The sequence below is a fragment of the Rhododendron vialii genome, chromosome 9a, assembly GCF_030253575.1.
Source record: "Rhododendron vialii isolate Sample 1 chromosome 9a, ASM3025357v1".
Classification (NCBI taxonomy): domain Eukaryota; kingdom Viridiplantae; phylum Streptophyta; class Magnoliopsida; order Ericales; family Ericaceae; genus Rhododendron; species Rhododendron vialii.
This window is the reverse complement of record NC_080565.1, coordinates 8342553-8360187: the sequence shown is the minus strand read 5'-3', so window position 1 is coordinate 8360187 and position 17635 is coordinate 8342553. Positions and strand designations below refer to the sequence as shown.

The following is a 17635-nucleotide window of genomic DNA, read 5'->3' as shown; positions in this document are numbered from 1 at the left end:
AGAAAATTTTGCTAAAATAGGTGTGGACGTGAGGCCCTAACATCCATCAGTGCTAGAGAGGATAGCCATTAGGTACATCTTGCGTTTTCGATGCCGTTCGACTGTTAACTTCCAAAAATGTTCACTTCTGAATGCCATCGACAAGGCAAGAAGATGATTCAGAAGTTCAATTCTGAAAATATGCTACACCATTCGGAAGTTGACTTCTGGAAAAATCCTCAGTTCGGATGTTAACTTCTGAATGGTCTTTTAGGCTTAAGAAAAACATTCGAAAGTTTACATATGAATTGAAAGGATATATTCGGAAGTTAACGTATGAATAGTTAAGTGTGTTTTAGGACTGAAAATCTGACAGTGTTCTTCGTCCTATTTTTTTGTAGGCTTCAATCTTTCATTTTAGGGTTTGAATGTTGTTTTTATGGTCTAATATTGGCGATATTACGTGTGTATGGCTTCCCATTACTTAAATCTAGCATATGCTAATTTTCGGGAAAAAAAAAAACTAACTGTCAGTGAGAGAAGCCACCATCGATTATGTTGATATTCATAGTGGTCGGATGAGGATGGATGATGGTGGTGGGTCGGGGGTGGAAGATTTGACGACAGACGATGGTAGTGCTGATCTCAGGCGACGATGATCGCCGATGGTGGGTTGCATATTGGTAAAACGGAGCTTTAAACTCAGATTTGGAGGAGTAGGGGTGGTTGTGCGGAACAGGGCTGGTATTATTGTTGGAGTAGCTTTGGATTCGTTCAAAGTTTCTTACTCCCTGCGAGTTATTGGAGCTATAGGATTTTGGTATGCTCTTGAGATGACCTTGTCTTGGAACTTCTCTCGGATTATAGTGGAAGGCGATACCGAGCATGTTGTTCAAGCTCTTAAACGTGCGAGGACCTATGCAGGCTGCGACTTGGTTATTTTGGCTAAAATTCACCCTCCAATCATGTCATATCAACAAAGCCTTGCATTGGAAGACATCTGTTTATGCGTCCAACATGAGTGGTGGAAAATGAACACAAGTATGTTAATCAACTCGTCGTATCTGTGCACGGAACTCATATTCTAAGAAGGAACAACAAATTGTTCAGCATAACTAGCAGGCGACATTGTTGAGTACCCAAATGCCCAAAAAAAGGTCTCCTTCCATCTATTACCAAAATAGAATGGTTCTTTCCGTCAATCCCTGATCCCAATACGCTATTTATGGTATCAAAATATAATATACGTGATACACAATAGAGAGTGAAACATTCATAACCCGACAAAGCATCTCGTATATGGAGGAAATATTTGAATGCATAAGCACAAACAAAACATCTTTCCTCCTTCCTTACAAAATACAGAACAACAGGGGAGGGGGAGAAATGTAAAGAAAGGATCCTACGGGACTATGTTACTTGGGCATTAATCAGGGAAAAGCAGCAGCCTAAATACTGGGCATGCAGGTGACATACACGGACCATTTCTTACGAAAACTTATAAGTCTACTTATCCAACTCAAACTGGTAAGCTTATGGTAAACCCGAAGGTTGGATTCGGGATAGACAAAACTTGGAAAGTTATTCAAGGAGCACAGTAGAACAGAATCCCAAAACGCCAATCAAGAAAACTAGGAAAATGACCGGGGAAGCAACGCAAGTTGATTTACAACGATCAAGAAAAGATTTTCCCTATTTCCTCTGCTATGCTAATTGTTCGAAGCTGCATACAAATTTTTTGTTGCTCCACGGCCTTCAAGAACCAAATTATAAATGTTGACAGAGGCATCTGCCTGAATTCTGGGAAGAAAAACAATAGTAAGAATTAAGGAAGGCCATCGGAAAAGACGAAAAGTCACGATCAAGCTCACAGTTTTTCACTCCCATCCAATCCTTAAAAAACATTATGCAATGACATAGGAAGACAGAGCTAACTTAACTCAATCACTGATGAATGAACAGCCAGACCATGCGTTTTTTCAGATCCGGAGTGCTTCTTACGACTACACTTTACAATAATAAAATAACTTGAACAGAAGTAAGAAGACCCATTTAGAAGCACGTACTATTCACTCAAAGAGTGTCCTTCATTTATGCCTTTAGAGGTTTGTACTTATTTTACCAAAGTTAGCGAAAAGGGTTCTCAGGTCTACAGTTTTGTTCTCCATCTATCCTACTTCACATCTCTACAGTTCAAAAGATTAGCAAAATGATATCAATAAGAGCTATGTAACTAATGATTTAACAATTGTACAGGTATCCAACACTAAATGTAGTCCACACTAACACGGATCAGAAACGACGAAAATGAAGAGCTACGACAATTGGTGAAACAGGAACGATTTTCAAGCAATTCAATCTACAGGAAAGGAATTCAACCTGCATCTACTGTTCCGTCATATCCGGTACATGGTATTCCTCTTGTGCATAAAAGAAGGTACAACAGGGGAAAAACAGCAGTGCTACCCACACAGCAATAATACACAGACATCGTGCACCAATTTGTTGTGGGGCCCACTACGGGTCCCACATAAATGACCTGAACCGTTCATTAAATGTAAAACGTTTTTTCAAGGGTTCTTGCAAAAAAATAGCTCAATCTAATATCTTTAGATACTCGATTCAATCATCTAACTTTTCATTTGGATGTCACGATAATGAAAAGTTAGATGATAGAATCGAATATCTAAAGGTATCGGATTGAGCTGATTTTTTGCGAGGACTCTTGAAAAAATATTCTACATTTAATGAACGGTTCAAATTGTTTGCATGGGACCCGTAGTGGGCCCCACAACAGATCTGTGTCTACGAAGTTTTGTCAACAGACTTTCCAGGGAAAAAAATGCTTGAGGCCTGAGATTAAAATTAGTTACTTGCAAACTCACGACAAAACACTAGCTTGCTATCTTTCTAAAGAAAATGTACACGATGAATTTATGCTTTAAATTGTGGTAAAAAGTACAAGGAACAATGAGAAGTAAAAATCATAACAGTAAGGCAACTCAGATATGGTTACATACGGTTAAGAGGCATCATCTTTAGGACTATCGAACACAGGAGGTGAAATAAAGTTCCCGTATCTCTCATCAGACTCAATTAACATCAGCACAACTTCACGCATTGAAGGCCGATCAAAAGGTGACATATTCGTGTACAACAAAGCAATTTTCATGACAGTAATCATGTGATTGACAGTATTTTCATCTTTCAATTTTACTCTGCTGTCGAGCATCTCTGAAAACAACGAATGTTCCCGAATGTAAATTCTCACCCACGTGACAAGATCACCTCCTTGATCTAATGGCTGCACTGGAGTTCTTCCAGTTAGCAACTCCAAAAGAACAACTCCATAGCTATAAATATCACATTTTTCGGTAACCTTCATTGTGTAGGCATATTCTGGCATGAAGAGAAGACAAATTATCGGTAAGACAGAATAACTATTAATGTTTCAATTACAATGGATAAGCCGACCAACACAGTGAAAGAGAGACATACGGGGGAGACAGCAATCAAAAAAAGTGAGGCCGTCACTTGATTTACATTCTCTGCCTATCAATATGAGCACAAGTGCCAAGTGGATGGGACAATATGGACTTGCAGAGTGAGTAAAAAAATAATAATAATAATAGGGAAAGAGAGACAGAGAAAGAGGTCATAGGAGTTCTACCAAAATGCCTTTTTTCTGCTTTCCCGACTGAAACTGTTTCCCAGACCTATAACACTACAAGGCTTATATTCCAAACCTAAGCCCAGGAAGATTCTTGGAGGTATAATGACGAAAGTAAACCATTGCATCCAAACTACATAAAACAGATAGAACTGGGAAACTCTTCTATGTTAAGAATTGAATTTGTGATTCCTGTCTGATCAATTTATAGCCATCTCAGCTGATTCATACAAATGCCACAAATTTTTCCTCAACACAAATAATGAAGCAACTATCAGCCATTTCTGTCTATAAAGCAGTGTTCTAAAACAAGGAATTAATCGGCGATTAATCGCTGGCGGGGACTAATGGATTAGGTCCGACTAATGATTAATCGCCCATTAATAATCAATACACACTGATTAATCGCTCGAAGGTGGCCGTTCGCTCGACTAGCGCCCAGCGACTTTTGGAATATTGCTATAAAGAGGAAAAGGTCCACGTTATAGTAAATAAACGTTCATTTAACAATTATGTCAGTGCCCCAGCTGTCTCCTAGACAGTAGACACCACTATGGGTACTAAATGGGTCTATTCGTTTCCCTATGTATGTAAGACCATAGAGAGAAAAATTACTCTTTCCGGCAGAAGGTTTTGGCAAGACGGTTGTTTTCCTCCTCTACTTTTGGTTCCTCCTCTTTCTATAGATTCAAATAAAGTTCAAATTCCATGATAACTTAGCCGCAGTAACTACAATTGTATGGTGAAAATCTTATGCTATAGAATCACTCCCCGCTATAGAATTTAGAAAGAGAGGTATATCATCTGAAGAATCATGTAAAAAAATTATCAACTAAACTGATGCATCAAACGACCATAACAACACAAAGGCAGAAGGCAGCGTAGATAATCAATACATTATTGAAGGACATTTAACTGTCACATTTTGCACGATCAATCTTCACTACGTTCTGTTTTTGTTGTGGCTTCTCAAAGATACGTAGTGACAGTCTTAAAACCAACCACTAATTCCTTCCATTTTGTAGATTGCATATCCAACAATATGCATTTTGAAAACAAAACACAAACAATGTACTGTAATGAAAAGGATCAAACAGATGGCTTACCAGGGGTAATATAGCCATACGATCCAGCAGCATGTGACATGTCAATGACCTCAGCCAAGCCAAAATCACCCACATGGGCTTCAAAATTCTCATCAAGCAGAATATTGTTTGACTTAATATCGCAGTGAATGATCCTCGGTTTACAGTCGTGATGCAAATAAGAAAGCCCCTCCGCAGCCCCAAAAGCGATTCATAAAGCATGTAGGCCATTCCAAGCCACAAGATGTGAGATGAAGCAATTCACCCAAGCTACCCCTTTCCATATACTCATACAGAAGCAGATTTAAACCCTGGTGATAGCAAAAACCATGAAGCTTAACAATATTACGAGGCCTAATTTCCCCAAAGTTGAAAAATCAGCTCCAAAACTTTTCTCAATGTTGTTCCCCTCTCTGTTTGACGCTAACTTCTTAACAGCAATTGTTTGACCAGAATGCACAACTGCCTTGTATTCGGTCCCCATAGCTCCTCTACCAACAACGTAACTGGCATGAAAATTGCTTGTTGCCTCAACCAGATCTTGGAAACTGAACCCCTCCTTCGGAGGGAAATAGATATCTGAAACAGGAGAGGAAATTTCTTCTTGAGAAGAAGCAAGAACCTCAACTGGACGCCTCAAATAATATAAAATAACTGTAATTAGAATGAGAGAAACTCCGCCAACAGCAACAGCAACTATTGGAATGATTTCACCCCATGTAGTGCCTAATCCTTTCAAAGGAGGAATCGAGTTAAAAGATGAATTTCCATTGCAATCGCCAAAAGGGCCACCACAAAGCCCTTTGTTTCCAATGAAGCTGCTCATGGCCATGTTCTCAAACAATGCAACGGTAGGCAACGGACCAAAAAGGTCATTGTATGAGAAGTAACATACCAATAAACTCGACAGATTGTCAAACGTACTTGGTATTTCACCACTCAACACTCAAGTTATTGTTATTCAGAAAGAGGAATTCTAGCAAAATACCAAGCTGAGGTGGTATAGTCCCGGAGAGACTATTGTAACTAAGATTCAGCACAATCTGCAAACAAGTGAGAGAGCCCAATTCCGATGGTATTTCACCTGAAAACAAGTTGCCACCCATTTGCAACTCTGTCAAACGAGACAGATTGCCCAATGCCGGAGGAATATTTCCAGAAAACTTGTTCTCAGAAAGCATGAGAAGCTCCAGCTGTGAAAGGGTTCCCAACTCATTTGGTACTGCATTTTCAAAGAAATTTCCGCTAAGATCAAGGCATTGAAGCATTTTGCAGTTAAGAATCTCAGAAGGTATTACTCCAATGAAAAAATTAGAGGAAATATTAAAGGTCACCGATTCAAAAAGATTTCCAATCTCCCTCGGCAAGGCCGATGTAAAGTAATTGTCCAAAAGATCAAGCCTTTGCAACTTTTGGCAAGTTCCAATACCCGGAGGGATGGGACCACTAAACTTGTTCTGACCCAATTCAACGGCAGAAAGGTTCGCCAAATTACACAATGCAGAAGGAAAGCTCCCAGTTAGCCTGTTTCCATTCAAACGAAGTTGAACCAGTGATTTCCAGCTTGTGAGCCCACCTGGGATATTTCCATACAGCATATTAGCCTCAAGATTCAGCAACATCAAGTTAGTATGCCGGCAAATATGAGGAGGTATTGCCCGGTGAGATTGTTGTCTGAGAAATCAACCACCCAAAGCTGGCTTTGGAGTCCAAGTCCTTGGGGGATGCTACCACTAAGGGAATTTTCGAAAAGCTGTAACTGGAGCATTGCAGTTAGGTTCTGAAATCCAGAGGGGATGGGACCGGTGAGATAATTAATAGAAAGATCAAGCTTTGTCAAATTCCTCAAGCTACTAAGCTCGTTTGGTATAAAACCTGTAAGCTGGTTTTGGAAAAGGAAGAGTAATTGCAAACCCACTATTTGACTTAACTCAGTTGGAATGTTTCCCATCAAGGAGTTCTCTGAGAAATCAATTTCTGCTGCTAAGGAAAGGTTACCAATTTCCCTAGGTATTGTTCCATTCAACTCGTTTTGGTACAAGTATAAATCCTTCAGGAATTTTATGTTTCCAATCTCAGTGGGAATTTCACCCACAAGGTTGTTTTGGTACAAAGCAAGAGTCCCAAGATTCGTGCAATTTCCAAGCTCCTTTGGGATAAAACCAGATAACTGATTATTCCCAAGAATCAAATCGTTCAAACTCCCAAGCATCCCTAACTCTATGGGTATATTCCCACCTAAGTCATTTTGGGCAAGACCAAGTAAAGTCAAGCTCTCACAACCACCTATCTCTGAAGGTATGCTCCCAGAAATACCTTTTTGACCGGCTCGAAATATTTGCAATTTTGTTAGGTTCCCTAGAGAACGCAGCAATGAACGGGTTATGTTGTTACTGTATGCCAAAAACTGGAAGAGAGAAGAAAGCTTTCCAATCTCATCTGGAATAGGACCAGAAAGCATATTATTGCACAGATTCAAGTCTGTCAAACTAGACAAAACTAGACAAATTACCCAACTGCGAAGGTATCTGTCCATCAAACTGGTTGTTATTCAAGTAAAGACTTTCCAATCTTGAGCAATTCCCAATCTCATTGGGGATACTTCCACTGAAACCATTGACAGAAACATCAAGTTTAGTAAGTTCAACCAAATTGCAAATAATAGGGCTCAGCGTTCCCGATGGGTTCATTGAACTTAAATCAAGAGAGTCCACCACTGAACCCGCCGTGCAATTCACACCCTTCCATCTACAAGTCGTTTTGTCGCGAGGGTTCCAGTTTCCCAGGTAATTGAATTCGTCGTGGATGTTTTCCTTGAATTCTAAAAGGTACAACCCATCCGAATTCAACCCTTTCGAAGTAGAAACCAGAAGAGCCATGACAACAAAAATTCCAATAACCCTCACAAAAATACCTCTCCTACTGTCTGACATTATAACGCCCTCCATTGTGTCAAATGAACAACACAATCTGAGAAGTCAACAACTTTGTGTACTCTAAGCAACTCCTAACTAGATAAAAGCCAATTTTACTGTATTTTCATTTCTGTTGCAGATCATCAAAAGTTCAGAGGGAAAAAGCAAGACAACACAAAAAAAGACAAAAAGTTGGTATGGAGATTGCCTTCAATTTGAAAAGGCCGTAGACAAACCGCATCTTTTTGTATTCTTACCGGGAAAAAAGGCACCAATCGGATGCCACCCATGTACACTATCAGGAAATCAAACATTTCGATTATAAACCGGTTCTTACTCAAACGACTCTTAAGAAGTCTGAGAATTGGTTCAAGGACCAATGAACAACACCCAAGAACAAACTACATGAATAAAATTACTTCGACAGAGTCAGAACATAAGGTTACTTCCATTCTATTTATGATCCACAACATGCTGAAAATAATCCTCTATGTTATGTTTCCATGCAGCCATTAGGAACAGAGATGCAAGTAAAGGAAGAAAACTTTAACCTTTTATTCCAATTTACTACTTTTCAAGTGCCCAGGGTTTCCAAGTGAACTTACAGAAACAAAACTTCAAACCAAGGACCATCGGCATTTTGATATCAACACAACAAAAATCACCGCACATTGGAGTAAGTGCATATGAAAACTATAACTAAAAGAAGTAAATGCAAGAAAGATGAGGTATCTTTCAGCTAAATGAACACAATAACTAAAGAAATAGTTGCAGAGGCTTAACAGTCGCAACTCCGAAAAGTAACCATGGAATAGAGCTGCATAGAATGGATTGGGCATTGTCAATCAAACAAAATGTCTCAATTATGCAGTGTGACAGTGTCAGCTAGAAGTTCAACGATTGACCCAAGCAAAACAATTTTGCAGTTGCCTATGCAACCAAATTTGGGGTAAACCACAACTACGCCTAACTTATTCAATCAATCATTATATTAATAGGTTAGGTTTTCCTGTCATAACTCTACAGAACGATATGATTATTGGACAAGCATTGGGTGTATCCTGTCACAAACTACTTGAGTTTATTGTCTTTGTTCACTTTCACGCCAATTTTCAATATACAAGTGTCTCTCAAACCCCATCGAGGAAAAAAAAAAAAGGGAAAAGAAGAGCAGTTTCTACAGGGGAAAGAATGAAGTGTATGGATACATTATCAAATGGGTCTTATTCTGTAATAATGGGGATATTGATGGTTTCCCTAAAGCTCTAAGCTTTGGTATGATGACACATGTACTAAAACACTCCCATTTAGCACATCAATCCTCAACTATGAAGCACGGATACTCTATTTTGGCCTACGTATCACGTATCGTATCCATATCGGATACCAATACTCTCGGATACACTCCAGATACGTATCCGATACGCTTTTTTAAAGTATCCTGCTTTTAGAATTATTTTTTGGTATCCCGATACATTTCGGATACGCTCGGATACATTTTGGATACACGTGAGGGTAAATATGTTATTACTTAAATATATGGGTTAAAATTGCAATTAGGAACTATATTTTTCTTTCTCCCCCACCAACCGACACCAAAAACACTCTCTCTCTCTCTCTCTCTCTCTCTCTCTCTCTCTCTCTCTCTCTCTCTCATTATTTTTTGGTATCCCGATACATTTCAGATACGCTCGGATACATTTTGGATACACGTGAGGATAAATATGTTATTACTTAAATATATGGGTTAAAATTGCAATTAGGAACTATATTTTTCTTTCTCCCCCACCAACCGACACCAAAAACACACACTCTCTCTCTCTCTCTCTCTCTCTCTCTCTCTCTCATTATTTTTTGGTATCCCGATACATTTCAGATACGCTCGGATACATTTTGGATACACGTGAGGATAAATATGTTATTACTTAAATATATGGGTTAAAATTGCAATTAGGAACTATATTTTTCTTTCTCCCCCACCAACCGACACCAAAATCTCTCTCTCTCTCTCTCTCTCTCTCTCTCTCTCTCTCTCTCTCTCTCTCTGTATATGTCTATATATATAACTATGTGGATACAATTATATATATAACTATATTATAACTATATGAAAATATCTTTATCGGCATGTGAAATGGTGAGCTTGTATAATGGAAAACTTTAATCATTAATGGAATTTTAGGAATTAAAAATTATAATATATATAATATGTTTTTTATTTACTTTTATATTCAATGTATCCCCAACATATCATATCCTTCTTTTTGAAAAAATCACGTATCCGCGTATCCGTATCCGTATCCGTGCTTCTTAGATTCTCAATGACAAGTAAACTAGGCCTGAGAAATCACATAACTGTGAAGGCAACCCAAGTCAAATGAAGAGAGAAAACTCTATTTTAAGTGAACTATGGGTAAAACAATCTCGGCCATACCTGATTTGCGCTGCTACTTCAAAAGTCTTTAGAGAAACATTTACAACTCAACCCTTCTTGAGAATTACAGACTAAAATAATATGGTGTACAAATGCTTGAGATAGAGTGAAATGAGAGCTGAGATAGAGAGATGGAGCATACCTGCGATGTCGAACGGAGTGTTAAAACACCTCTATGAACTGTCCAAGACCCCTCTATGAACTGTCCAAACCCATTTTCGGCTAAGAAATTCAAATGTGACAACCGGCAACTTGTGTTGACAAAACAGACGTAAAGAACAAGGCAGAACTAAACTTATGTTTTCAATTTTGTGCCCCATAGCGACCAGCGAAATTGTTAGCATGGAGTTGGATTTCAGTTCCAATGTGGCATTTTTACACTTCAAATTAATCTGCGCTACCCATTCAATAACACAATGACACAATATATGTGTCAATATAATATACACATATAACGTATCCTTGTGTGTATGAATAAACACATGAAAACTCCACTATCATGTTTAAAAGCTTAGATCGCAGAAACAGCAAGATTTTCAGCCAAAATGCTGCCTTTTACTGTATATGTCAAAACAGACCACCTTTTTTACAAGCATCAAATAGTTTACAAGTTGATGGATTTTTATATTGACACTAGAGGTGCAAAATCAACTCTCTGAATTACATTAATTTTAACTGCTAAATCATCTTTCTGCACAAATCATGCACTACATCAGTCGTATCATATCCTAAATCTAGTACAACAAATTCATTGATATAAAGAGACACTAAAAGCAGTACTAGTCCTGGCATAGCACCAGCATATCAGGGCTCTCTCCACAGTACAACAGGCCCACAACAACAAACCACCTGATTAGAAAAGCTAAACGAGCAAGAAGAGTCCTGGCGCTCCACACGAAAAGGTCCTTCTCCAAAAGCAGTACTCACTTATTCAGGTGACATAAAGTCAGTGGAAGCCTTGGCTAGAAAACACATCCAACGAAAAAGCACAAAGAAACTTTTGATGGCTCAGATTATAAAGTAATTGACTAACAAGCACAACAATCATTCATTCAAATACAATGTTGGGGTCATCCTAACACCAACTGCCCTTTAGGATAGCTATGTATTTCAAGTCAAAGGGATTTGAAATTATTGTTCAAAAAGCATAGCTTAAAATTAGATTTTATCATCACATAGGAATTTGGAGATTGAGTTTGAGAGCTCTATTGAGATGGATTTGAAATAACTATATACTACATAATAGGAGTGATTTGAAATCCTTCATATTAAGGATTATAGCTATACAATGATCTCAATAAATTACATCCCTTTTACTCCAAATTTATCTTCCACTTTATTTCACAAGCCACCTATGACTAAACCTCTTGCATCCTTCCTATATATAGAATGGGAGAGCAATGCACAGTACTTTCATCCCCTATTTTTCGTTCTCAGATTGAACAGTGGCTCCCCCTCAAAGAAAAGTCACAAATGAACAATTTTCAATTCATTCACGGATTTGCCCTTCTCAAAACTTTTTGCTTCTGGGTATGCCGAGTAACTACACAATCCCCTGTGGGTATTGATGGAAATGAAGAACATGGAAAGGAACAAGATATATGGGAATTTGACCCCGCATAGGGATAGAAGACAGACGCGGCTTGTGTGTTTCATAGCATACAAATAGGTACCTCCTTCGTATTGTATATTTGGTGTTAAAAGCCAAGGCAGCTTAAACCATTGTTTCCTGGTTTTCCATTTCAAGTTATAACTAATAAACCATTACCTTCTCAAACAAATGGCTTTCATTCTGAAAACATGCTTAGTGGAATCTTCTACACCAAAACCCTAAAAGCAATATTCAAAGTGAAAGGTTGCTTCAGCAAGTGTCAATAGGTGCTAAGCTAGTACCTTGAGGCCTAGAGATATAAAAGGTCGTACAGCCTTAACAGAGCAGGATGGTGAAACAGGATTCTTCTAGCCAGCCCTAATTGAGTAGGACACAAGGCATATTTCGTGTTTGGTTTGGTTTTTCTGAGATTCTCAAACTGAAAGTAGTCATATAAATCAATTTCTAATGCTTTAGGAAAAAGAAAAAAAAAGTCATGCACTTAAGCGTGGTACATGATCATTATTAAATTTTAAGCTTAATCTCTCCTAAATCTAGTAATCTGACATGATAGTGTGCTAAGGTGAAGTCGCATAAAATGGCAAAATAGAAACAACTTTATGTATGTAGAGACAAGTGCGCCTCCAGGTTAAAGTAGTAAAAAACTGTGAAATATGTCAAATTCAAAAAAGAATTACAATGTTGGCACATCACCTCATATTTGCCTTGCAACAATAAATAAAATTCATCCTCCAATCATGTTCTTTTATGGCACCAGTTTGTTGTTCTTTTATGGCACCAGTTTATATACAACAAAGCCTTTCATATGCAAGGAACAGAACAAGGTCAGTGTTACCTCAGCCCAACTGAGTTCCATTTAACATCTTCAGTGTTACCTCAGCCCAACAAGGAACAGAACAAGGTCAGTCATATTAACGTGCATCATAATTTCATGTAACTGAGGCAGACATAGCTTACCTGTCAGCAAATTGAACAAACCCACATCGCTTGGCAACTAACTGCCCATACAGGCTGAAAAACCGCCAGAGCTGCTCATTCAAACCACCAACAAATACCTAGCAATGCAAATTGGTGGCCACGACCATATCAAGCTCCCTCCTTAAAATTATTCTCATTCTGCATTTCCAGAGTATTCTGAACAATGACTAAAAATGATGTTCCTCGTACAACATTACAAGATACATTTCTATGGATCATGTTCAAAAATAAATTACCCTGCAGAAAGATTTCCATGTAGCGTGGAAAATCCACATCCATGATCCATCACTGTAAACAACAGCGTACAACTATGGTAACCAACTTCAGTAGACAATATCTCATGGTGAATAGTATTGTCCGAAACTAAAAATCTAGAAAGCTCAACTATTTTCACACTGAGCAATATATCTAAGCAATAAACACAATTTCTGAATAGCGAAAAAGCGTACACAAATAAAATACACGGTCAATCGTATATAGAGAAACTGCAAGTGTGCTATATCGTTGCTCCTTCAGAAATCCAAAAGAAAGTAGTTTTACACTTCTGAAATGCAGTGTGCACCAATATGTGTTCCTGGTAATAAAAGACATCAGTCAGCTATCAAATACAATTTCTGAAAAGTACAAATGTATGGTGCTATAATATTTCCAAAAGTAAGGACACTGCAAATGTGGTGTAATTATGGGCATGTTTTTTCCTCAAGAAATCCGAAATAATGTAATATCACACTTCTGAAATGTTCTAGTGCTCTACCCACCAAAGTGTTCAACTCTTTACACGCTCAAAAGGAGAACAAATAGCGTAAAAACTAAGTAATTGAAGATGACAGACGGAGAAAAAAAAAATGTAAAAAGAAACCCAAGAACCCTACGACTTTCCTTATTTGATTGGTAACATGCTTAATTCCCACTTTCTCAATTCAACAAAACTCAACAAGACTTCATCCCGCACTAAATACGAAGAATGGGAGCCCCACCAATATTTGAACTTTCTAGATTCAGTCCAATATCTAGATAAATAAAACATGAAGGGAAAAAACACGCGCTATCACTAGAACTGCTCGGATGGGGCAAAAGAATTGGCATGAAAACTCTCTTCGTTATTCAATAATGAACTTCAACTTCCCCTCCACAGTAAGTATCGTACTAATTTTCATCTTGTATGTTTTTTTAGGCATGTATTTGTAACTTTAGAAGCAATGTTAGATATTCAATTATCTTAGACTCACGTGGGGCTCCCATTCTTCGTATATAGTGCGGGATGAAGCCTTGTTGAGTTTGGTTCAATTGAGAACATGGGAATTAAGTATGTTACCAATCAAATAAGGAAAGTCGTAGGATCCTTGGGTTTCTTTTCACCAACTTCGTGAGTTTTTTTTTTTGGTTTCCATCCGTCATCTTTAATTACTTAGTTGCTTTAATTACTTAGTTGTTATGCTATTTCCTCTCTTTAAGCATGTAAAAGTTGAACACTTTGGTAGCACTAGTGGCATTTCAAAAGCGTGATGTTACATTATTTCGGATTTCTTGAGGAAAAACATGCCCATAATTACATTGTATTACACCGCATTTGCAGTGTCCCTGTGGAAATATTATAGCACCATACGTTTGTATATTTCGGAAATTGTATTTGATATCTAACTGATGTCTTTTATTACCTGCAACAACACATATAGGTGGACACTGCATTTCAAAAGTGTAGAACTACTTTCTTTTGGATTTATGAAGGAGCAACGATATTGCACACTTCCAGTTTCTCAATTTAGGATCAACCGTGCGTGTATGCATTTTTTGCTATTCAGAAATTGTGTTTATTGCTTAGATATATTGCTCAGTATGAAAATAGTTGAGCTTTCTAGATTTTTATTTTCGGATGATACTATTCACCATGAGAAATTCTTTGTTGAAATTGGTTACCACAATTGCACGCTATTGTTTACATTGATGGATCATGGATGTAGATTTTCTGCTCTACATGGAAATCTTCTGCAGGGTGATTTATTTTTTAACATAATCCATAGAAATGTATCTTGTATTGTGTGAGGAAACATCATTTTTAGCCATTGTTTTAACTTTTCGCTTTCCATGTTGCAACTTCATATCAGGATACTCTGGAAATGCAGAATGAGGATGATTCAAATAATACAACTGTAAGTTCCCCTCCACCCCCGCTCTTTAACTCTCTCTCTGTGTTTAAATAATTTGTATAATTTGTTTGGGAGGGAGCCAAATATGGTCATGGCCACCAATTTGTATTGCCAGGTATTTGTTGGTTTGAATAATAAGTGTTTCAGATGAGCAGCTTATCGACAGTTTTAGTCCATGTAAAAATTCTAGTTGGCAAGCAATGTGGGTTTGTTTAATTTGCTGATAGGTAAGCTATGTCTGCCTCAGTTACATACTAGAAATTACAATGCGCGTTAGTTTTACTGACTTTGCTCGGTTGGAAGAACAAAATATCCGACTCTTATGGGGTCGTAGTCCTTAAAACAAATAGGTATGTATCATCCAAAACTGAGTAAACTGTGCTTTCTGCAATTTACTTTACTTCTTTTCAAATGAAGTACTAAAACATAAATCTTCCATCTGTTGGCTTTGTTCAGACTCAGCTGGATCCAAACCAGTGGAACGGTGGATCTTATGGATATCAACCTGGATATGAAACTTGTGGAGGTGCTAAAGCTACTCAAGATCCCAATATGTAAGATGGAAGCTATCCTGAATATTGAAATTACCTGCAAGGCCCCTAACAGCAGCACTGCGGTGGTGCATGTGCTTTGGCTTCTTTTGTGGGCAATATTTTCTTCCATAGTTTATTCTTTCATGTAGTGTTTGAAGTTTCGAAGGAGAATTACGTGGTCAGGTTCTTGTTCCTAGTATAGTTAGAGGAGGTTTTAGCTCCAAGATTCGAAATATAAAATGTATGTATGTGGATAAGTACTTCAGATGTGAGCTAACTTATGGTAGGTGAAGAAATATTGGTAGGGGGAGAAAGTGAAGATATGCCTATCATATTGGACTGAATTTTAACTTTCTAGATACTGGTGGGGCTCCCATTCTTCATGAAAAATCTAGAAATCTAGACAATGCAAAAAGATATAGACCGTATCCGTGAAAAGTACAAGAATTATCACACATTTCGATATACCAAGTGCTCCGCCTGGCTTTGTACCAAACCCCTTAGACGCACCTTTTGCCGTGGATGGTGAGTAAACAGTGGTACCCCTTTTTCTTGAACTGCTACCCCTTTACTTAAACAATCTCTATGCATAGACTAGTTGGTTCCAATTTCTTCTCGCCCCCATTCTTTAGAAGATTTTAATTAGAATACCCAAAAAAATTTACGGTAGTGACATGCACAGCAAGGTCAAGTTCGTACACAATGAAGAAGTTTAACCCAACTACCCTTACATAGGAGACAAACATGGGGGACCCTAACGAACTCTTTATCTTATGGAACTTATTTATCGGAATCACTTCATAACCATGACACCAAGGCAATCATCATCAGAATTACCTTCCTTTCCACTTTTCTCTTTAACCGATAATTGGGATAGGTAACCACTTCATGAAACATTGGTGAGAAACCGTAAATACGTTCATTCATACAACAACCGTATCATCTAGTGAAAGCATTTCGTAATCCCGTCAAAATCATTTTCGAGGTAGCAAGATAGCCGAGTCCAAGTCGGCATTTCTCTGAACCACATCAACTTCGAAAAACTCCTCCCTATTATGCTCAAAACTAATTTACACCGAGACTACCTTCTTTGGAACCACACGCGAACATGTCAACATAACACCCTCTTTAGGCATATAACCCCAACACCAGTCTTTACATTTGACTTGTTGTCTGCCTTCGCTCCTGCCTTTGCTCCTAGAAACGTTTTTTGTCCACAGTTAGATCTTTATACATTATTCGAATGAAAACCACGAGTCCCTCCCGCGACTAAAAGATTTGTTGTTTTCATTCGAACAAAGTATACTCGAGGGATGTTCGAATGAAAACAACGAGTCCCTTCAACAACAACAAAACTCGTGGTTTACATTCGAACAAAGTATACTCGAAAGAGACCCAACCACAGACAACAAAGGTTTCCAGTAGCGGAGGCAGACAAGAAGTCAAAGGTAAAGACTAACGCATGGGTTATTATGTGTGAAGAGGGTGTTATATTGACATGTTCAAGAGTGGTTCCAAAGAAGATAGTCTTGGTGCAATTTAGTTTTGAACATAATAGGGAAGAGTCTTTTGATACTAATGTGCATCATAGAAACACCAACTTGGACTTGGCCATCTTGCGACCTTGAAAAAGATTTTCACGAATTACGCAATGCTTTCACCAGATGACACAGTTGTTGTAGGAATGAACGTATTTACGATTTCTCACCCACGTTCCATAAATTGCACATTTTTATGTGGTGAGGTTATGTATCCCAATTATCGGCTTAGGGGGAAGCGGAACGTGAGAAATGTAATTTAGATAATTTTGACAATGATCGGCCCGGTCTCGTGAGTAATAGTTGTGAAGTGATTCCAATAAATAATTTCCACAAGATATTTGTTCGTTAGGGTGGGTCCCCCGTGTTCAACTCTTGCGGAAGGGTAGTCGGGCTAAACTCCTTCATTGTGCATAAACTCGACTTTGTTGTACATGTCACAACCATAAAAAAAATTTGGTATTCCAATCAAAACCTCCAAAAGAATAAAAGGGGATGAGAAGAAACAAGAACCAGCCAATCTATGCAGACAAAGAGTTCAAGTAAAGGGGGTAGCAGTTCAACAAAAGGGGTACCACGGCTTACCCACTATCCACAGCAAAATGTGCATCTAAGGGGTATACATTTAAGGGGTCTAGCACAAAGTAAGTGATACCTTCTGTCTAATCATTTGGTATATCAAAAGGCGCGATAATGCTTATACTTTCCCCGGGTGCAGTCAAATCTTGTTGCATGATAGCAAAT

The 17635-nt window shown here is 38.2% G+C and overlaps 1 pseudogene; it reads right to left on the bottom strand.

Moving 5' to 3' along the window:
* Positions 1 to 2860: 2860 nt before the first annotated feature.
* LOC131300367 (probable leucine-rich repeat receptor-like protein kinase At2g33170) lies at positions 2861 to 9244 on the bottom strand (annotated as a pseudogene).
* Between the last annotated feature and the right edge of the window lie 8391 nt (positions 9245 to 17635).